A 22966-nucleotide genomic window follows, 5' to 3' on the forward strand; every position below is an offset into this window, starting at 1 on the left:
AAGTCCCTCCCTTCCTTCCACCTCTCCTAAATTGTATAAACTTACTCTTAGGCAACCCAATCTGCTCTGGCCACCTGTATTGTGTAAACACTGGACAATTATGGACCTGGGAAGTTGACGCTTTTGCTGAGGAGGTGTTGTTTGAGCTGGGCTTTGATAAAGGATGAGATTTTCTGTTAAGTGTTCTAAACAGTTATGTAGCAATGAGTTTACCAATGAGCACATTATGCAGAATCAGAAGAGGATCCCATAGCAGGAGGAGGATTCTAAACGGCCATCAGGGTCCACTATAGCCGTAGGGAGATAGTGAGTCTTTTGTCCATGAGCCAGGTGAATGCTGAGGCTTTTCTCATGCAGAGAATTGTAGCCAACACCTGTAATCTTTGTCAGTAGGAGGCTCAGTTCTGCCTTAAGTGGGAAAGGCAGTCTAAGGCTCAATAACCCAAGGTTGTATAGTTCCAAACCTTGTAAAAGACACTATTTCCCCCTATGATGACCAAATCTTTTCTGGTCTAGCCCTCCTCCATCAAGCTTTCAGTCCTATGGTCCGGCCACAAGGCTTGCTCTGCATCACACATTACAGTGTGTTCTGTGTTCTGAGGGACCCACAGATATTGATGCCAAATGGAGCCACATCACCTTCTCCATCCAATGTCACCTCCAGGGTTGATCTGCATCCTATAGAAGCCTATCAGGATTTTGGCGCTGGAAGTCAGGAAAGAAAATGCTCTGATGACTGCAATGTTAATAAGGAACCCACCTAAATATGATTTGTCCCTCACAAAGGCCACTCTGTCCTTGATCGGCCACGTGGGAGTCCTGTTTCAGCTCTGGGTCTGGCCACCCTGGCTTGGCTTCTGTCTCACCGTGTGGAGCAGGCCAGGCCCGCCTGATAACATCACTCCGGTACAGTGGCGCTTTGTGTACATTCAGGGCTCCGGTTACCTGGGGCAGGAATGACGCAGGCTCGGTGCTGGAGGCCAGGAGGGAGGCAATGACCAAGTAAAAACAAGCATGAAAGGGGAGTGTTTTGGAAACCCAAAAGGAAGCTTTCTTCTCCCCGGTATCCTCAAGGTGCTCCCAAGGAGGCTGCTTGTTCACTGCCATCAAATTCAACCAAGGAAAGAAATTTGGGCAAGATGTTTCGACCATCAGCTGCCGTGGTGTGTGTGTTCCTGCCCACAGCGGGATGTGTGCCAGCTTGCTGATTCACACACTTCTCCTTAGTCCCTGGAGCCTTCTTGGTGTGACAAATCACAGACGAACTGCTTTCCAAACTAGGGTCGGGTTGCCTGCGACTTCTTCATCTGAAGCCAGCAGCTGTGTATTTCCCTTCGAGCACAAGTCAGACGGTTCTGCAAGCTGCTGCTTCAGACAAATGCAGCCTAAGAACACTTTTCATAAATCTTTTCGCTCGGCCCAGGGCTTATTCCAATGAGACTGAATTGGTTCAACAGCTTGTTTGAGGAGAGCCAAAGTCCTTCCTGGGAATGAGGTCCATTCTGCTAACCTTGGGTGAGAAGCTGCAGAGACATACAACTGTGAGAACATCAAGTGCAGGGTGTGGGGACTCAGAAAACAAACTTATGGTTACCGGAGGGGAAGGGCAGGGACTAACTGGAAGTCTGGGGTTCACATATACACACTACTATATTTAGAATGGGGCTTCCCTGATAGCTCAGCTGGTAGAGAATCCACCTGCAATGCAAGAGACCTGGGTTTGATCCTTGGGTTGGGAAGATCCCCTGGAGAAGGGAAAGACTACCCACTCCAGTATTCTGGCATAGAGAATTCCATGGACTGTATAGTCCATGTGGTTGCAAAGAGTCAGACATGACTGAGCCACTTTCATTCACTCACTCATAATTAGAATAGATAACCAAAAGGTTTTCCCGGTGGCCCTAGTGGTAAAGAACATGCCTGCCATGGCAGGAGATGGAAGAGATGCAGCTTTGATCCAGGGATCAGGAAGATCCCCTGGAGGAAGCTACAGCAACCCCCTCCAGTATTCTTGCCTGGAGAATCCCATGGACAGAGGATCCTGCTGGTCTATGGTCCATAGGGTCGCAAAGAGTTGGACACCACTGAACCAACTTAGCACAGTTCAGTTCAGTTCAGTCACTCAGTCGTGTCTGACTCTTTGTGACCCCATGAATTGCAGCACGCCAGGCCTCCCTGTCCATCACCATCTCCCAGAGTTCACTCAGACTCACGTCCATCGAGTCCGTGATGCCATCCAGCCATCTCATCCTTGGTCGTCCCCTTTTTCTCCTGCCCCCAATCCCTCCCAGCATCAGAGTCTTTTCCCATGAGTCAATTCTTCGCATGAGGTGGCCAAAGTATTGGAGTTTCAGCTTTAGCATCATTCCTTCCAAAGAAATCCCAGGGCTGATCTCCTTCAGAATGGACTGGTTGGATCTCCTTGCAGTCCAAGGGACTCTCAAGAGTCTTCTCCAACACCGCAGTTCAAAAGCATCAGTTCTTCAGTGCTCAGCCTTCTTCACAGTCCAACTCTCACATCCATGCGTGACTACTGGAAAGACCATAGCCTTGACTAGACGGACCTTAGTCAGCAAAGTTGTGTCTCTGCTTTTGCATATACTATCTAGGTTGGTCATAACTTTTCTTCCAAGGAGTAAGCGTCTTTTAATTTCATGGCTGCAGTCACCATCTGCAGTGATTTTGGAGCCCCCAAAATAAAGTCTGACACTGTTTCCACTGTTTCCCCATCTATTTGCCATGAAGTGATGGGACCAGATGCCATGATCTTCACTTTCTGAATGTTGAGCTTTAAGCCAACTTTTCGCTCTCCTCTTTCACTTTCATCAAGAGGCTTTTTAGGTCCTCTTCACTTTCTGCCATAACGGTACAACCAAAAATCTACTCTTTACGTCTATGTCTCCTTTTCTGCCCTACACATAGGCTCAGTGGTGCCATCTTTCTAGATCACATTTATATGCATTAATATATGACATTTGTCGTTTTCTTTCTGACATTTCACTCTGCATAATAGGCTCTAGGTTCATCCACCTCATTAGAACTGACTCAGATGCTTTTCTTTTTATAGCTGAGTAATATTCCACTGTGTATGTGTACCTCAATGTCCTTATCCATTCATCTGCCAATGGACTCAGTGGGAGAGAGGGTGGGATGATATGAGATAATAGTATTGAAACATAAACATTTCCATACGTAAAATAGATAACCAGTGTGAGTTTGACATATGATGCAGGACACCCAAATCTGGAGGGCTGGGTGGGGAGGGAGCTGGAAGGGGTTTCATGATGGAGGGGACACATGTATGATTCCTGTTAATGTATGACAAAACCCATCACAATATTTCAAAGGAATTATCCTTCAATTAAAATAAATTTTTAAATTAAAAATAGATAAAATGATGTATTATGATGTCAGTACAGTTTAAGCTTATACAGTGTTGTATGTCAATTGTATCTCGATAAAACTAAAAGAAAAAAAGGTATATCTCTTACTGGTTCTATTGAAAATACTCTGGTCATAAAGCTGACTTCCTAAGAAAATCACAAATATCTTTCTGTAATAATATCTTAAAATTGGAACATAATTGAATATAAAAGGATATTACAGTGTAAAAAAAAATAAAATTTTAAAAAAATAGAATAAATAACCAAAAGGACCTACTGTATAGCATAGGGAACTCCACTCAATATTCTGTAATAACATAAATGGAAAAAGAATTTGAAAAAGAGTAGATTTATGTAAAAATAAAAATAACAGCTTTATAGAACTCATGTGAAGTCAGAATGAAGAGCACTGGTATATTCATGCAATATGCTTTGTACACTAACAAAAGTTATCATGCTCTTTTGGAATGCAAAAACTAAATAAGTAAAAAATTTAAAAAGGAGAAAGTAAAAGACTGTCATTACCCTATTTAAAAAAAAAATGGTGTAGGCTGCAGTGTCAGCTATCATTTCCCTCGGAGTCCAGGCTCTGCCCTTTCTTGGCACCACTCCCCCTGCGCCCATGTCCTCCTGTTCCCCAGAGTATTCTGTGATCCCCCTGCCACCTTCTGGGCCTCACCTGGGTCTGCTTGTCACAGTTCCCTTCACCAACAGTTTCTAATGCATTTCCCTTCCCTATGAGACATGTAAATGTCCCGCATCCCAGAGTTTTGAGGTCCAGAAGAGAAGAGCAGGAAATATAATAAATGTAATGCTAAATCTAAAAATATAATGCAAGGTGTTATTTGAGTTTCCTGGGATTGCTGAAACAAATTACCACAAACTTAGTGAAAAAGTGAAAGTGAAAGTTGCTTAATTATGTCCAATACTTTGTGACCCCATGAACTATACAGACCATGGAATTCTCCAGGCCAGAATGCTGGCATGGGTAGCCATTCTCTTCTCCGGGAGATCTTCCCAACTCAGGGATCGAACCCAGGTCTCCGCATTGCAGGCAGAGTCTTTACCAGCTGAGCCATTGGGGAAGCCCCTACAGACTTGCTTTAGTTCAGTTCAGTTCAGTCGCTCAGTCATGTCCGACTCTTCGCGACCCCATGAATCCCAGCACGCCAGGCCTCCCTGTCCATCACCAACTCCATTACAACAAAACACTATTCTCTCACAGTTTTCTCATAGTTCTGGAGGGCAAAAGCCCAAAGTCAAGGTGCTGACCAGGGCTCACATTTGGAAAGCTGCAGGGGAAAGTTCTTCACCTCTTCCAACATCCTGTGGGCATCCTCGGCGTGTGGCCGTGTCACTCCCTCTCCGCCTCTGTTTTCACCTGGCCTTCTCTTCTCTGTGTGTGTTTTCTCCCCTTATCTCTCTCATAGGGACACTGGTTCTGTTCATAGGTTCTAGGGTTGGGATGTGAAAATACATTTTGTGGGGCCAGGATTCAACTGGTGCAAAAAGCAGAGTACACTCTAATGGTTTATCAACACTGTGCCATGTTTGTATTTTTTAAAAGGAACTTCACTGTTTTAACTTAAAAGAATCCCAAATACATGGTAGACATTTCACGCATCCTCATAGGCAGGCCTGTTCAGAATTTTTGGAGTAGACGTTTTTGCTTGGTTGATTATTTCCTTCTGATCACACCAGTGCTCTGCCTTACAAAAGGCTCTAGGGGAGACGGACTTCAGGGTTGCCTGAGAGCAAAAGAATGTGGCTCCTGAACCAAGTTGGGAGTAGCCAGTGGGAACCTTGCCTCCCTGAGTTGCTTTGGAAGAAACATCGTCATCTTCCAAGGAGCTGGAAGAGGCCACTGGGGCCATTCCAGGGCTCTGCACAAGAGAGCCACTGGAACGAAGAGGGCCCGTTTGCAGCTGTGCTCTTGGAAAATCACTGCCCACACAAACAGATGGCTATATTCCAGCTGGTCCTGGAAGGAGTGAGGAAGGAAAGGAGAGATCCTTTTTTCCTAACTCTCAATACTTGGTCTTTCCAAGACGGAGCTGGCCTAGCCTTCACACGTCTACGATTTCTAAAGGAACCAGACTTTGGGAGGCTCTCTTGCCCCTTTGGCAATGTGTGCAGAATGCAGTCCAAGGATGCAGAGAAGGTACTGTTTTTCCTGCTTCCTGGGTTGCCTTTCCCCCAGGCATCCATGTGGCTCTAGAGCGACCATCCTCCCAAGAACAGCGTCCTCTCACCACCCTTCCCCTTTCCTGTTCTCTTTCCCTTCTAGCACTCACTATCACCTTGAGGATGAGACTTTGTCTGGAGCTGTAGACATTTGGGAAATACTTTTGACTCTATAAACAAACTATGTCCTGACAATAATGAGTACGTACTGTGTGATTCTATTCTGTAAAGTTCTAGGAAATGAAAATAATGTGTGCTGATGGGAGGAAGAGATTACAAAGTAGTGTGAAGAGGAAACTTTGAGGGTGCTGGGTATGTTCATTGTCTTAATGGCGGTGCTTGTTTCATGGCTGTATGCACTTGTCAAACTTGGCAAATTGTTTTCTTTAAATATTTACAATTTATTGCATGCCAATCATATCTCAGTGAGACTGTTGAAAAAAGAATGAAAATTAGATATAGAAAAAATGAACTGTGGAACTGGAAGCGATTCATAAAGCCATTTATTTGACATGGCCACCTGCCGTCAGGTAGGCAAAGTTTCATCGTCATCTTTATTTTCCTGTAGAGGCTTGAGATTACAGTAGTTTAGGATATGAGGAAATAAAGCTTGATTCTTGTGATTTCCAGTTCAAAGATCTTTCTACTAAGCAGTGAATCATTGCATCACTTTCTCTTTGGTTTAATCCAACCTAACTTTCCATCTTTTTTATCAAGTGGTTTTCCACTGGGGGTGATATAAAGAAGACTGGAGGGGTAGTGGGAAACGTGTGTAGACATGCTCTTCAGACAGGAACACACGTGCAGCTCAACTCAGAGCTGCTGAGTTAACAGTGCTGAGAGCAGTTCTCAAGTACTTTGAAATGAAACATGTTGTTTTTGTGTTTCAGTCACTAAGTTGTGTCCAACTCTTTGCGACCCCATGGACTGCAGCACGCCAGGCTCCCCTGTCCTTCACTATCTCCCGGAGTTCGTTCTTCAAGTTCTTGTCTATTGAGTCAGTGATGCTATTTAATCTTTCTGTCCTCTGCCACCCCCTTCTTCTTCTGCCTTCAATCTTTCCCAGCATCAGGGTCTTTTCTGATGAGTCAGCTCTTCGCATCAGGTGGCCAAAGTGTCGGAGCTTCAGCTTCAGCATCAGTCCTTCCAATGAATATTCAGGGTTGATTTCCTTTAGGATTAACTGTTTTGATCTCCTTGCAGTCCAAGGGACCCGCGAGAGTCTTCTCTATAATGTGTTGTTACTATGATAATAATATCAGCAGCTGGTGAGTGTGTAGGGGTGGAGTAGGGTAAATGAATGCATGTTGAAAGGAGGCTGTATAGTCAACAGAGTAGTCAAATGTTTTCACAGTAAGCTAGTAATTTATTGACTCTTCTCTGCCTGTCTTATCTTTGTAAGAATCAAATTTTTCTCCCGGCAGCCTTATCCCCAAGCTCTTTGGAAATTAAGATTTCATTTCTTCTCCCACTCGCCCTGTGTCCAGTCCTCATGCCCACTGATCCTTACCAGAAGGGATAACCTGGCGAGGAGGCAGCTAGTATGTGTTTCCCTCTTCCCTCACCAGAAAAGCAAATGCATGTTTATTTCTCTCCTAATTCAAGAATCACTCTTTATATGAAACTGCTCCTTAGTTGGGCTTCAGAAACTAAAGATTAAAAAAAACACAAAAAAAACCGGAGGCCTGTGTCAATGATGAAAGGCTTGGATAGGTGCCCTGGTGGAGGGGCTGGGGAACAAACAAAGAATTGATGCTCTTTGCCCTGTAGAGAGGGCATCCCAGTGGAGGTGATCAACAGGGCTGGGCAGACACATGGTAGGGTACTGGACGTGGCCTTGACTTAGGGGGTGGGGTGGAAATGGGGTGGACAGGCAGCCACCATACCTTAGCAACTTCCATGGACATTCTTGGATCTTGATTTCCTTATTTTTAAAGTCTCTAAACACTTGCAGCTCTGTCTTCCTGTGATTCTAGACATCCCCTTCATCAATCTTAAAAATTTGTTCTTTCTTCTGTGCTCAGTAAAGAAATAGTGACATTTACAGTGCAGATTTGAGTTAAAGTGTGGTGTATTGCCGAGAGCGTGGACTCACTTATCAGACAAACTCAGTTGAAAATCTTGGGTTGACCTCTTACTGGGGACAAGTGCTTAACTCTTTTTAGACTTGACTTCCACACCCTTTTCACAAGGTCTTCCCTGTGGCTCAGATGGTAAAGAATCTGTCTGCAATGCTGGAGACCTGGGTTCGATCCCTAGGTTAAGAAGATCGCCTGGAGAAGGGAAAGGCTACCCATGCCAGTATTCTGGCCTGGAGAATTCCATGGACTGTATAGTCCATGGGGTCACAAAGAGTTACATGAATGAGATTTTCACTTCCACATCTAGGAAATCGGAATAGTGATGCTTCCTTATTAGCTTGTTGAGAGGATTAAATGAGATAAGTGATAATAGCTAGTATTTATTGTACTAATTTAGGTACTTGGTTAAATGCTTTTTATGGCTTTTTCATTTAACCTTGTGAATTAAAGTTTTATGGATGAGGGAGAAAGGTCAGCATAATGCCTAGGTTTATCCGGATTTAAACCCTCAACTTACAACCATGATGTGACAGTATCCTCACTAACTTCCCTCTCGTTGGAAATTTGCTCTAAACATACATTAGATTTCTTTTTAATCTCTGTAGGCTTCTGAGTGACATTTTATTTTTATAACTCTTTCCATAAAAGGAAAATAGTTTTCTTTGACTGCAAAAATAACACAGGCATAATATTTATGCTTTTTTAAAAAACACAAATCTAAAAGGCCAAAAAAAGAAAATGGTATTATTAGGACCTGTCTACTGAAGAAAACCATTGTAAACATTTTGTTGTATGCTCTCCCAAACTATTATGTATATTTTATTATTATATACATGAAGATACACGCCTAAATGAAGATGCATGATTTTTCCTGAAATAGCATCACCTTGCTGTCCTGGTTTTGTAACTGGCTTCCCCTGCCCCAACAATGACATATTATGAATAACTTTAAATATCAATTTTTCATTCAACAAATTTTATTGACTATTATGTGTTGTAATAAATCATAAAACTAAACAAATTAAAATAATACTTCTTGTGGAATGTGCACTGTGTTGTGCCAGACAACTAACAGCATAATGAAAAGAAAATCATATAGTATCTAAAAAGATGATATGTGTGATCAAAGGAAAAAATACAGCAGCATTTGGGTTACATATTTAACCAAAGACCTTATTGAGAAGATGGCGTTTGAGCACAGACTTGAAGGAGGTGAGAGGTTTAGACAGTGGTTGTCTGAGCATGCTGCTCAGAGAAATCAGTCAGTGGCGGCGGCAGCAGAAGGGAGAATGTGATTCATTTCTATACATGTCTGATGCATAACCAGCGAGGTTTTCTGACATATTGAATGGGGAGGCATGAGAGAAACAGAGGAGTTGTGGAAGACTCCAGGGTTTTGGTGTGAGCAAATGGAAGTTTGGAGAAACATCAGCTGAAAGGAGGGAAGGCTGAGGATGGAATAGGTGTGGGGGAAAGATCAGTGGTCAGTTTCAGACACAGTGAGTCTGTGGTGTCTACTGGGTGTCCAGATGAAGATGCTGGATATGCACTCTGCAATCCAGGAGTGAGAGGGAGGCTAGGGGGAGAGATAGACATTTGGAAGTTATCATCATATACATGGTGCTCAAAGTGATACACCTGCTTGGAATCACCAGAGGAGAGAAAGTAAGGAGAGAAGAGGATGGAGGGTTGAATCCTCGGGGGATTCCAGTGTTGAGAGGTGGAGGAGAGACGGAAGAACAGGTAAAAGAGCCCAAGAGAGGAAGCAATGAGGTAGAAGGAAAGCCAGGAGACTGTTGTGTTCTGGAAGGTCAGAAAGTTTTTTAAGTGTTTAAAGGAAGGAGGAGGAAATCAACTGTGTTGTATGATGCTGTTGAATCAAGTCACGTGAGGACTGAGAGCTGACCACGTGCCTACAACTGCAATGAGTGCCGAGGATCTCCGGTTCTTATTTTATTCAACAGATTATAGCCCATTACTGTTATTTTATTTACTTATTTACGGCTGTGCTGGTGTTCATTGCAGTGAGCAGGCTTCTCACTGGGGATAGCTTCTCCTGTTAAGCAGCATGGTCTCTAGACTGAGGGCTTCAGCAGTTGTGGCCCATGGGCTTAGCTGCCCCAAGGCAAGTGGAATCTTCCCAGACCAGGAAGTGAACCTGTGTTCCCTGCTTTGGCTGGGGAATTCTTAACCACTGGACCACCAGGGAAATCCCCACTACTATTATTAATTTTAATGTTCAGATTCGGTCATTGGGAGCCCCTTCCACCTGTCCCTGTGTCCTTTTCACAAATCCATACTATTCTTGGAACTCATATTTATTTTCTAACAGACATTTCAAATTGTCCACTATCATTAGTGTTCTTATGGAATATCCTTGTATCTTAGGCCACTTGTTAAACTTGCTCTTATTTCATAATATATACTGACTATTTTCTTTTAATTTTCTCCCATGCATGCTTTTTGTTAGTATTGTCTATTTCATTCCCTTATAGTGAGCATCTGTGTGTTTTTTTCAAAATGAAAGTTGCTTTATTGTTTTTGATTATCATGCTTACTGAAAATATGTCAAATGAAATAAGAAAAGAAAATTTGAAAAGTCATGCGAAAGCTCACCAGACTGAAATAACTTACTAATAACTTCTAGTGGAACACATTTATTTCTCTTTGTATCACATATAACTATGTCTGGTGTGGTGCATACATCCATAACTTTGCTTAGATGAGATCATAATCACACCAAACACATGTTCTGTAATCTACTTGTCCTCAACTCAATAGCATAAAGCATGTATTTTTAACATAGGTTACAACAGAATAGAACTAGCTTTGCAAGTAGAAAGATAATGATAGTGGTTTCCTCACATGGGGGCTACATGTTCTCATTTTATTTAGCCAATAAACAGTTATTGAGCACATAGTTTGTGGCAGCCTCTCTGATAACCTCTTCCTCATTTTATGTTAGATGTGAGGGAGTGTTTGGATAATCATTATTGGTATTCCTTAATGTTTCAGTTCTGCTGTCCTTCTAGACAGGTAGCAGGATCACATGACCCTCTAGAGTCTGGGCGTGGTCACTGGAAGTGATCGGATGTCATTTCCAGGCCAAAGCCTTGTGATCAGTGCAAGACTTGTCACCTTTTCTCCCTGGTGTGGGTCCCTGGAAGCACGTGTTAATATAAAACTTCTACCAGACTGGTTCCACAAATGAACCAAGTCCCCTGCCAAGCCCACTGAGGAAGAAGTACACTCTGTAACATCAAGTCGTTGGGATACTGTGGTTAATTGTTACTGCAGCCTACCCTCTCCTAGGCTGCAGTAACAATTAACCACAATGTCCTAGTGACTTGATGTTACAGAATCCCTCCCAGCATCAGAGTCTTTTCCAGTGAGTCAACTTCTTGCATGAGGTGGCCAAAGTACTGCAGTTTCAGCTTCAGCATCATTCCTTCCAAAGAACACCCAGGACTGATCTCCTTTAGGATGGACTGGTTGGATCTCCTTGCAGTCCAAGGGACGCTCAAGAGTCTTCTTCAACACCACAGTTCAAAAGCATCAATTCTTCAGCACTCAGCTTTCTTCACAGTCCAACTCTCATATTCATACATGACTACTAGAAAAACCAAAGCCTTGACTAGATGGACCTTTGTTGGCAAAGTAAGGTCTCTGCTTTTCAATATGCTATCTAGCTTGGTCATAACTTTCCTTCCAAGGAGTAAGCATCTTTTAATTTCATGGCTGCAGTCACCAGCTGCAGTGATTTTCAGTTCAGTCGTGTCCGACTCTTTGCGACCCCATGAATCACAGCACGCCAGGCCTCTCTATCCATCACCAACTCCCACAGTTCACTCAGACTTGCGTCCATCGAGTCAGTGATGCCATCCAGCCATCTCATCCTCAGTCGTCCCCTTCTTCTCCTGCCCCCAATCCCTCCCAGCATCAGAGTCTTTTCCAATGAGTCAACTCTTTGCATGAGGTGGCCAAAGTACTGGAGTTTCACCTTTAGGATCATTTCTTCCAAAGAAATTCCAGGGTTGATCTCCTTCAGAATGGACTGGTTGGATCTCCTTGCAATCCAAGGGACTCTCAAGAGTCTTCTCCAACACCACAGTTCAAAAGGAGAAATTCTTCGGTGCTCAGCCTTCTTCACAGTCCAACTCTCACATCCATACATGACCACAGGAAAAACCATAGCTTTGACTAGATGGACCTTAGTCGGCAAAGTAATGTCTCTGCTTTTGATTATGCTATCTAGGTTGCTCATAAGTTTTCTTCCAAGGAGTAAGCGTCTTTTAATTTCATGGCTGCAGTCACCATCTGCAGTGATTTTGGAGCCCCCCCAAAATAAAGTCAGCCACTGTTTCCACTGTTTCCCCATCTATTTGCCATGAAGTGATGGGACCAGATGCCATGATCTTCATTTTCTGAATGCTGAGCTTTAAGCCAACGTTTTCACTCTCCTCTTTCACTTTCATCAAGAGGCTGTTTAGTTCCTCTTCACTTTCTGCCATAAAGGTGATGTCATCTGCATATCTGAGGTTATTGATATTTCTCCCAGCAATCTTGATTTCAGCTTGTGTTTCTTCCAGCCCAGCGTTTCTCATGATGTACTCTGCATATAATTTAAATAAGCAGGGTGACAATATACAGTCTTGACGTACTCCTTTTCCTATTTGGAATCAGTCTGTTGTTCCATGTACAGTTCTAACTGTTCTTCCTGACCTGCATATAGGTTTCTCAAGAGGCAGGTCAGGTGGTCTGGTATTCCCATCTCTTTCAGAATTTTCCACAGTTTATTGTGATCCACACAGTCAAAGGCTTTGGCACAGTCAATAAAGCAGAAATAGATGTTTTCTGGGGGCAGGAGGAAAAGGGGATGACAGAGGATGAGATGACTGGATGGCATCACTGACTCGATGAACGTGAGTTTGTGTGAACTCTGGGAGTTGGTGATGGACAGGAAGGCCTGGCGTGCTGCAATTCATGGGATTGCACAGTTGGACACGACTGAGTGACTGACCTGACCTGACCTGGCCTGACCTTCTCCTATGCTGATTGATAGTGTCTGACAATAAACTGTGGAAAATTCAGAAAGAGATGGGAATACCAGACCACCTGACCTGCCTCTTGAGAAACCTGTATACAGGTCAGGAAGCAACAGTTAGAACTGGACATGGAACAACAGACTGGTTCCAAATAGGAAAAAGAGTACGTCAAGACTGTATATTGTCACCCTGCTTATTTAAATTATATGCAGAGTACATCATGAGAAACGCTGGGCTGGAAGAAGCACAGGCTGGAATCAAGATTGCTGGGAGAAATATCAATAACCTCAGATATGCAGATGACACCACCCTTATGGCAGAAACAGAAGAAGAACTAAAGAGCTTCTTGATCAAAGTGAAAGAGGAGAGTGAAAAAGTTGGCTTAAAGTTCAACATTCAGAAAACGAATATCATGGCATCTGGTCCCATCACTGGCAAATAGATGGGGAAACAGTGGAAACAGTGTCAGACTTTATTTTGGGGGCTCCAAAATCACTGCAGATAGTGATTGCAGCCATGAAAATAAAAGATGCTTACTCCTTAGAAGGAAAGTTATGAGCAACCTAGATAGCATATTGAAAAGCAGAGACATTACTTTGCCAACAAAGGTCCATCTAGTCAAGGGTTTGGTTTTTCCAGTGGTCCTGTATGGAAGTGAGAGCTGGACTGTGAAAAAAGCTTAGTGCTGAAGAACTGATGCTTTTCAACTGTAGTATTGGAGAAGACTCTTGAGAGTCCCTTGGACTGCAAGGAGATCCAACCAGTCCATCCTAAAGGAGATCAATACTGGGTGTTCTTTGGAAGGACTGATGCTAAAGCTGTAACTCCAATACTTTGACCACCTCATGTGAAGAGTTGACTCATTGGAAAAGACGCTGATGCTGGGAGGGATTGGGGGTAGGAGGAGAAGGGGACAACTGAGGATGAGATGGCTGGATGGAATCACTGCCTCAATGGACATCACTGCCTCAATGGACATGAGTTTGGGTGAACTCCGGGAGTTGGTGATGGACACGGAGGCCTGGTGTGCTGCATTTCATGGGATGGCAAAGAGTTGGACACAACTGAGCAACTGAACTGAACTGAACCAGCTATTAATTTACCTAATTGTGCTAATAAGATATTTTGACACTTGCCTTGTTGAATACCAGATATACGATGTTTGCAATTTGTGACTGATCTACTAAGCTAACAATTATGTAGATGTGAAATGGCAAATTACCCTATACCCTGAGCATGATGGGAAAGAAGGCTGCAGGTTAGTCACTGTTCATCAAAGTGTATTATGAGGAACATTAATATCAGAATCACCTGAATGCTTATTACAAATGCATACATCTAGACCCTACCCTTAAAAGAGTCAACAGCTCTGTGATTTGCATTTCTAACAAACTCTCTAGCTGATTTAAAGGCACTGGTGTGAGTGAGTAAGGTCACACATTGACTCAGTGTTTGGGGGTTGTTGCAAAAGCAGTTAATTAGCACCAACTGAGTACTTTGTACATGTCAGAGGTTATGCCAGATCCTGGAAACACAAAGACTGACAAAATTCCTGCTCTCAAGAAGTTTGGAGCAAGATGGTTTAATTTTGATGATGTCCAATGTATCAAATTGTTGTTTTATTACTCATGCTTTTGGTATTGTATCCAGGAATTCTTTGCTTAACCTAAGCTAGCAATGACTTCCTTCTGTTTTCTTTTAAAAGTTGTATAGTTTTAGTTTTTATATTTTTGTTTATGATCCATTTTGAACTAATTTTTGTACGTGGTGTAATGGTTGAAATTCATCTTACTGCATGTGGATAGCCAATTGTTCAGTGCCATTTGTTGAAAATTTTACATATCTTGTCAAAAATCAGTCACGCATATATGCAGTTCATACATACAACATTTCATTTTGGCAGCTTTATAAAAAATCTTGAAGTATGCTATGTTAATCGTCCAACTTTTTCATCACTTTCAAAGTTATTTGGCTATTTAAAGCCTTTGCATTTTCAAATAAAATTTAAGATAAATTTTGCGATTTCTGGGGAAAAAATAGAAGCTCAGAGATTTTTACTGTGGAAGACATAGGTGTAAATAAATATCTTTAATCATGTGGCAGGATGGAAGCCTTTTCAAATATGCAGAGCAAGCCCCAAGGTAGAAGTGGTCCTTCCTTTATAGAAGGCACAGAGGTGACTTAAACTGAGGGGAGTAGGTCTGTTTTTAAAGCTAATATCAATAACAAGTGCTGATAGGATGTGTGGTGAGGAAGGAATCCTGGGGTGGTTTCTGAAAAAAAAAAAGACACACGATCAAGAGTGACTGGAGAATATATTTGAAGAGAGTTACTAATATCAAATACAACATCTTCAGAGATTTGTCTTTGCAGATGGTGATGAAGGGAAGCAATTGGTTTTATGGTGCATTTTGGTGGAACTGAAGAGGCGAGGGCTGGATACAGGTAGGACTAAAAATAGATGCTGACTGACCTATCCATTGACCTATGCAATCACAGAAAACTAATCAAACTGATCACATGGACCACAGCCATGTCTAACTCAGTGAAATTATGAGCCATGCCATGTAGGGCCACCCAAGATGGATGGGTCATGGTGGAGAGTTCTGACCAAATGTATCCACTGGATAAGGGAATGGCAAACCACTTCATTAGTCTTGCCTTGAGAACTCCATGAATAGTATGAAAAGGCAAAAAGATATGACAATGAAAGATGAACTCCCCAAGTCGGTAGCTGCCCAATATGCTACTGGAGAAGAATGGAGAAATAGCTCCAGAAAGAATGAAGAGATGGAGCCAAAGTGAAAACAATGCCCAATTGTAAATATGACTGGTGATGGAAGTCAAGTCCGATGCTGTAAAGAACAATATTGCATAGGAACCTGGAATGTTAGGTCCATGAATCAAGGTAAATTGGAAGTGGTCAAACAGGAGATGGCAAGAGTGAACATCAACATTTTAGATGGTATGGGGAGGGAGGTGGGAGCGGGGTTCAGGATTGGGAACTCATGTACACCCATGGCGGATTCATGTTGATGTATGGCAAAACCAGTACAGTATTGTAAAGTAAAATAGAGTAAAAAAAAAAAAAGAATCAGTGAACTAAAATGGAGTGGAATCAGTGAATTTAACTCAGATGACAATTATATCTAATACTGTGGGCAAGAATCCCTTTGAAGAAATGGAGTAGCCCCAAGAGTCAACAAAAGAGTCCGAAATGCAGTACTGGGTGCAGTCTCAAAAATGACAGAATGATCTCTGTTTATTTCCAAGGCAAACCATTCAATATCACGGTAATCCAAGTCTATGCCTCAACAACTAATCCCCAGGAAGTTAAAGCTGAATGGTTCTATGAAGACCTACAAGACCTTTGAGAACTAACACCAAAAAAAGATGTTCTTCTCATCATAGGGGACTGGAATGCAAAAGTAGGAAGTCAAGAGATATCTGGAGTAACAGGCAGATTTGGCCTTGGAGTACAGAATGAAGCAGGGCAAAAGCTAACAGAGTTTAGTCAAGAGAACACACTGGTCATAGCAAACACCCTCTTCCAACATCATAAGAGATAAATCTACACATGGACATCACCAAGTGGTCAATAGTGAAATCAGACTGACTATATTCTTTGTAGCTGAAGATGGGGAAGCTCTATACAGTCAGTAAAAACAAGACTGGGAGCTGACTGTGGCTCAAATCATGAACTCCTTATGGCAAAATTCAGACTTACATTGAAGAAAATAGGAAATCACTAGACCATTCAGGTATGACCTAAATCAAATCCCTATGATTATATGGTGGAAGTGACAAAAATGACTCAAGGGATTAGATCTAATAGACAGAGAGCCTGAAGAACTATGGACAGAGGTTCATGACATTGTCCAGGAGGCAGTGATCAAGACCATCCCCAAGAAAAAGAAATGCAAAAAGGCAAAATAGTTGTCTGAATAGGCCTTATAAATAGCTGAGAAAAGAAGAGAAGCTAAAGGCAAAGGAGAAAAAGAAAGATTTACCCATGTGAATGCCGAGTTCCAAAGAATAAAAAGGAGAGATAAGAAAGCCTTCCTCAGTGATATATTCAAAGAAATAGAGGAAAACAATAGAATGGGAAAAACTAGAAATCTCTTCAAGAAAATTAGAGATACCAAGGGAACATTTCATGCAAAGATAGGCACAATGAAGGACAGAAATGGTATGGATCTAACAGAAGCAGAAGCTATTAAGAAGAGGTGGCAAGAATACACAGAAGAACTACACAAAAAAGATCTTAGTGACCCAGATAACCATGATGATGTGATCACTCACCCAGAGCCAGTCGTCCGGAGTGCAAAGTCAAGTGGACCTTAGGAAGCATCACTACGAGCAAAGGTAGGGCAAGTGATGGAATTCCAGTTGAGTTATTTCAAATCCTTAAAGATGATGCTGTGAAAAGTTGCACTCAATATGCCAGAAAATTTGGAAAATTCAGCAGTCGCCACAAGACTGGAAAAGGTCAGTTTTCACTGTAATCCCAAAGAAAGGCAATGCCAAGGAATGTTCAGACTACCGCACAATTGTACTCATCTCACTTTCTAACAAACTAATGCTCAAAATTCTCCAAGCTAGGCTTCAACACTACATGAACTGCAAACTTCCAGATGTTCAAGCTGGATTTAGAAAAGGCAGAGGAACCAGAGATCAAATTGCCAACATCTGTTGGATCATAGAAAAAGCAAGAAAATTCCAGAAAAACATCTACTTCTGCTTCACTGACAACACTGAAGCCTTTGACTGTGTGGATCACAACAAACTGTGGGAAATTCTTCAAGAGATGGGAATACCAGACCACTTTACCTGCCTCATGAGAAATCTGTAAACAGGTCAAGAAGCAACAGTTAGAACCGGACATGGAACAATGGACTGGTTCCAAATCGGGAAAGGAGTACATCAAGGTCGTATATTGTCACCCTGCTTATTTAAATTATATGCAGAGTACATCATGAGAAATGCCAGGATGGATGAAGCACAAGCTGGAATCAAGATTGTTGGGAGAAATATCAATAATCTCAGATATGCAGATGACACTACTCTTAAGGCAGAAAGCAAAGAAGAACTAAAGAACCTCTTGATGAAAGTGAAAGAGGAGAGTGAAAAGTTGGCTTAAAACTCAACATTCAAAAAACTAAGATCATGGCATCTGGTCCCATCACTTCATGGCAAATAGATTGGGAAACAGTGGAGTCAGTGAGAGACTTTATTTCTGGGGGCTCCAAAATCACTGCAGATGGTGACTGCAGCCATGAAATTAAAAGGTGCTTGCTCCTTTCAAGAAAAGCTATGACCAACCTACACAGCTTATTAAAAAGCAGAGACATTACTTAGCTGACAAAGGACCATCTAGTCAAAGCTATTGTTTTTTCCAGTAGTCATGTATGGATATGAGAGTTGGACCATAAAGAAGCTGAACATCAAAGAATTGATGCTTTTGAACTGTGGTGTTGGAGAAGACTCTTGAGAGTCCCTTGGATTACAAGGAGATCAAATCAGTCAGTCTTAAAGAAAATCAGTCCTGAATATTCACTGGAAGGCCTGATGCTGAAGCTGAAGCGTTGGCCACCTGATCTGAAGGATTGACTCACTGGAAAAGACTCTAATCCTGGGAAGGATTGAAGGCAGGAGGAGAAGGGGATGACAGAGGATGAGATGGTTGGATGGCATCAGCGACTCAATGGGCATGAGTTAGAGCAAGCTCCAGGTGTTGGTGACTGACAGAGAAACCTGGTGTGCTGCAACCATGGGGTCACAAGTGTCAGAGACAACTGAGCAACTGAACTGAACTGACCTATGGATAAAAACCTGGACCCGAGGATTCAACACTGGTGACACTAAGCTGAGTGCAGATTGTATGGCTCTTTGGCCTCAGGTCTAATGTTTCATTAGTTGTGGCATAACAGAATCTTCCCTTGAGATAGGCTTGAAAGAAAATTAGATGTCCTACTGAAGTACTGTGCTTGGTACTTAGGAAAAGTGTTGACCTCTTTTCCTAAGCCTTTTATCTGTCCTCTGTAAGACTGGGGGCTTCCCTTGTGGCTGAGTGGTAAAGAAACTGCCTGCAATGCAGGAGACTACCTTCAATGCAGGAGACTACCTTCAAGGCAGGACACACAGGTTTGATCCTTGGGTTGGGAAGATCCCCTGGAGAAGGAAATGGCAACCCATTCCAATATTCTTGCCTGGGAAATCCCATGGACAGAGAAGCTTCGTGGGCTACAGTCCATGGGGTCACAAAAGTCAGACGTTGCTTAGTGACTAAACCACCACCGTCTAAAAGACTGAGCAGCTGTCACATCCTGGCTGGTGAGCCATTGCATTCCAAGGGCAGATAATGGCCCTCACCACATGAGTTTCCTTTAGCTTCCCCAAGGTAAACCCATGAAGAGCTAGAAGAATGGAGAGTTGAGGTTCTAAAGCCACATCTGCTGAGGAAGTATTGCACCTGAGCAGGAGAAGATCACAGGAATCACGAGGACTGCAAGTATCAGAAGGATGGGAAATGAAAGAACAAATGAAGTTTATGTAACGCTGTCCAGAGGAGTGTCCAGCAAAAAGTGGAAATTTGATAAGCTCTAGCTTCCTTTTGTCCCTTTTCCACTGTGTGGAAAAGGCAGGAAATAAGACATGGGCTCAACATAAGGATGGATATTTAAATAATTATTGCTGTTTAAATATGGTATAAGCTATCTTAGGAGAATACACTCATCTTCATAGTCAGTGATGATTATTGGAACATCTAAGTGTCAGCTGTTGTATTAAGAGTTGAGGATACAATTATGAATAATATGGCGAGCTCTCAGGAAAAGCTCAGAGGCCATAGGAGAGACAGTCATGCATAGAAATAGATAAATTCCAATGCAATAGACTCTTATAGACTAAAGGAAAAGTGCGGAGGGATCACAAGTTATACAGTAACTGATCTGCCTAGGGGAACTGGGAAAAGCTTTACTAAGCAGATGACATTTGATCAAGGTCTTGAAGGATGAGTAGGAGTCTGCTATTCAGTGGTATGGAGTTCCTTATCACTGGAAGGGTTCAGACAGAGGCTGAATGGCCACCTGTCAAAGGCATTGCAGACAGATTGCTGAGTAGGTGGGAAACTGTCCTGGGTGACCTCAAGGTCCTTCCACATCCAAGATTCTATGAAAGAGCCCCAGGAGTAGAACATTATTGTACTAACATATATATTACCATCCATCAACACAGTATTCCCAATACTCCGCCTTATGGGGCTAGAGGAGAGTTGCTGTCAACCCAAGAGGGTTTATGCAGGGATCAAGGGGGAGAATTTAACTTTGCTGTGCCCTAAGGGTATGTATCTCTTTACACTTCTCAGCTGAGTGTACTGACATGGGATGGTAAGATGGACTAAAGGAGAAAACAAGGAGAGTAGGGGGTGGAGAGGAAAGCTCTGCTCCTCTGCACACTTGGCAGAGTTTGGGGGTGTTCCCATATGCCCAAGTGGGCTCCTGGTTGTACAGAACAGCCGAAGCTGCCTCCTTTGCTGAAGCTCTGCTTGCCTTAGCCAAGGCAGCCACCCGAGGCTCTCTGTCTGCCATCCAGCACAGACTGTGCCCTTCAGTCAAGAAAAGCAGTGGACACAAAAGAGAAATTCCCAAAGAGAAAAGTGCGTCCAGAGTCTCTCAGCCTCACCGCTGTTTCTCTGCTGGAGAATACTTGAATTGTTCACATTCTTGACTCTGCTCAGGTGAACACAGGTGCAGTCAGGCGGAGCCATCGTCCTTTTTCTTCACCTGTGGGGCTGAGAGGCCCCACTGACAGGTGGGCAGACAGACCTGCCATTGTCGCTGGCATACGGTGGTATATCAAATGCATCTTAAGAAGGGCTTGGGGCTTGAGACTCTTAGGTCTCCTAAGTAGAGCCTTATGGGGAAACTTAAATGTTTCCCCATAAATGTGTAGACTCTTTTTTTTTTTTTTAATTGAAGGATAATGTGTAGGCTCTTTTTCTTGGGGTGAAGTGGAGGAAGAGCTCTGAAGCTACTGAGGCTATCTACTTTATGAGTGACTTCTGGTCAGTCAAATGCTGAAATAAATCACTTTACTTCCAGCCTCTCAAGCACAAACCTTGACTTTCACACCATTAAACTCTGGAATTAGTTAACACATCAAGTTTCTTCTGGGATGTCTGTCAAGAAGGATTAACAGCCAGTTGATGGATGTGGGTTCAGACTACAGTGAACTTGTAATATCCACTCAGCTCATGAGAGCTGGCTCTGTGCCCCCTGCTGACTCCTGCAGGCTCCTCTGAGTCAGTAGGAAAGGCAGCCTGATCAGACTATGAAGTGTGTGTACTGTATCTTTCCTATAAGTCAGTAATAATCCTGATATTAATTTTTCTAAGGAAATATACATGCATCTGCTTGGTTTTTTTTTTTTTTTTTTTTTGCCAAAAGAAACACGGAAAGAATAAACCCCAAACTAGCGAGATTAGTTATTTGCAGGGAGTGGTGGGAATAGAGTGCAAAGAATTGGGTGAGTAATACTTTAAAAATACATTTCTGTATGATTTTAACTTTTGGAGCCAGGTCAATGTTTTACTATGCAAAAAAAGTTAATCAGGAAGAATGGGGAAGAAACATAAAATAGAACACAAACAGAAACAAATGGGTCTATCTACATTTCATAGGAAAAGCATAATCACACCAAAGGAGGAAATAAAACTAATCTAAGTAACATTTGACCACAGTATTGTCACTATATAACCTCGATCTGAAGTCAAAAACAACCATCAATAAACTCTGCCTAGTAGGTTTGTTTTTCATAGTGGTGTGGGTTAGCATTTTTTTTTTTTTTTTTCCGTTTTTAAAATTGAAGAGTTGATTTACAATGTTATGTTAGTTTCAGGTATATAGCAAACAATGTATATGTGTGTGTATATTCTTTTTCATATTTTCCCTTATAGGTTATTACAGTATACTGAGTCTAGCTCCCTGTGTTATACAGCAGGTCCTTTCTGAGTATCTGTTATATATAGTAGTGCATGTGTTACTCCCAAACTCATAATTTATCCTTCCTCCCCTTTTCTCTTTGATAAATTTGTTTTCTATGTCTGTGGGTCTATTTCTGTTTTATTAATAAGTTTATTTGTATCATTATTTTAGATTCCAGATATAAGCGATATCATATGATATTTATCATGCTAAGTGAAGTAAGCCAAACAGGTTTAGCAGTTTTGAAACTACTGTGTGAGTGTTCCAAGCCTGGGTAAATATGTATTTTGTGAATGGGAGCCAGGTTACTCACTTTCAGGGAAGGAAGTTAAAAATACAGGAAGGGGAAGGACTAGAATGCATTGGTAGTACATGATTTGAATGGAAGTGCCAGTATAAACTCGTGTTTTCTTTATATGCTGCTGCTACTGCTGCTGCTGCTAAGTCGCTTCAGTTGTGTCCAACTCTGTGCGACCCCATAGATGGCAGCTCACCAGGCTCCCCTGTCCCTGGGATTCTCCAGGCAAGAACACCGGAGTGGGTTGCCATTTCCTTCTTCAATGCATGAAAGCGAAAAGTGAAAGTGAAGTCACTCAGTCGTGTCCCACTCTTAGCTACCCCATGGACTGCAGCCTACCAGGCTCCCCTGTCCATGGGATTTTCCAGGCGACAGTACTGGAGTGGGGTGCCATTGCCGTCTCTGTCTTTATATGCATATTATACTTAATATATACACAGCTTACCCTTGGACAACACAGGTTTGAACTCTACAGCTTCACTTATAGACTTTTTTTTTTTCAGTAAACACATACTACAGAGCTACACAGTCTGCGGTTGGTTGAATCCGCTGATTTTGGTAATTATACTTGGACTCCAAGGAGATCCAACCAGTCCATTCTGAAGGAGATCAGCCCTGGGATTTCTTTGGAAGGAATGACGCTAAAGCTGAAACTCCAGTACTTTGTCCACCTCATGCGAAGAGTTGACTCATTGGAAAAGACTTTGATGCTGGGAGGGATTAGGGGCAGGAGGAGAAGAGGACGACAGAGGATGAGATGGCTGGATGGCATCACTGACTCGATGGACATGAATCTGAGTGAACTCCAGGAGTTGGTGATGGACAGGGAGGCCTGGCGTGCTGCGATTCATGGCGTCCCAAAGAGTCGGACACGACTGAATGACTGAAATGAACTGAACTGAACTGAACTGGGGTGATATGAGAGAATGAAATATATAATAAGGTATTTAGGGGTAAAAGGACCTGATATCTGCAAAGAGAGAGACAGATA

The sequence above is a fragment of the Budorcas taxicolor genome, chromosome 3 (assembly GCF_023091745.1).
Source record: "Budorcas taxicolor isolate Tak-1 chromosome 3, Takin1.1, whole genome shotgun sequence".
NCBI classification, from domain to species: Eukaryota; Metazoa; Chordata; class Mammalia; order Artiodactyla; family Bovidae; genus Budorcas; species Budorcas taxicolor.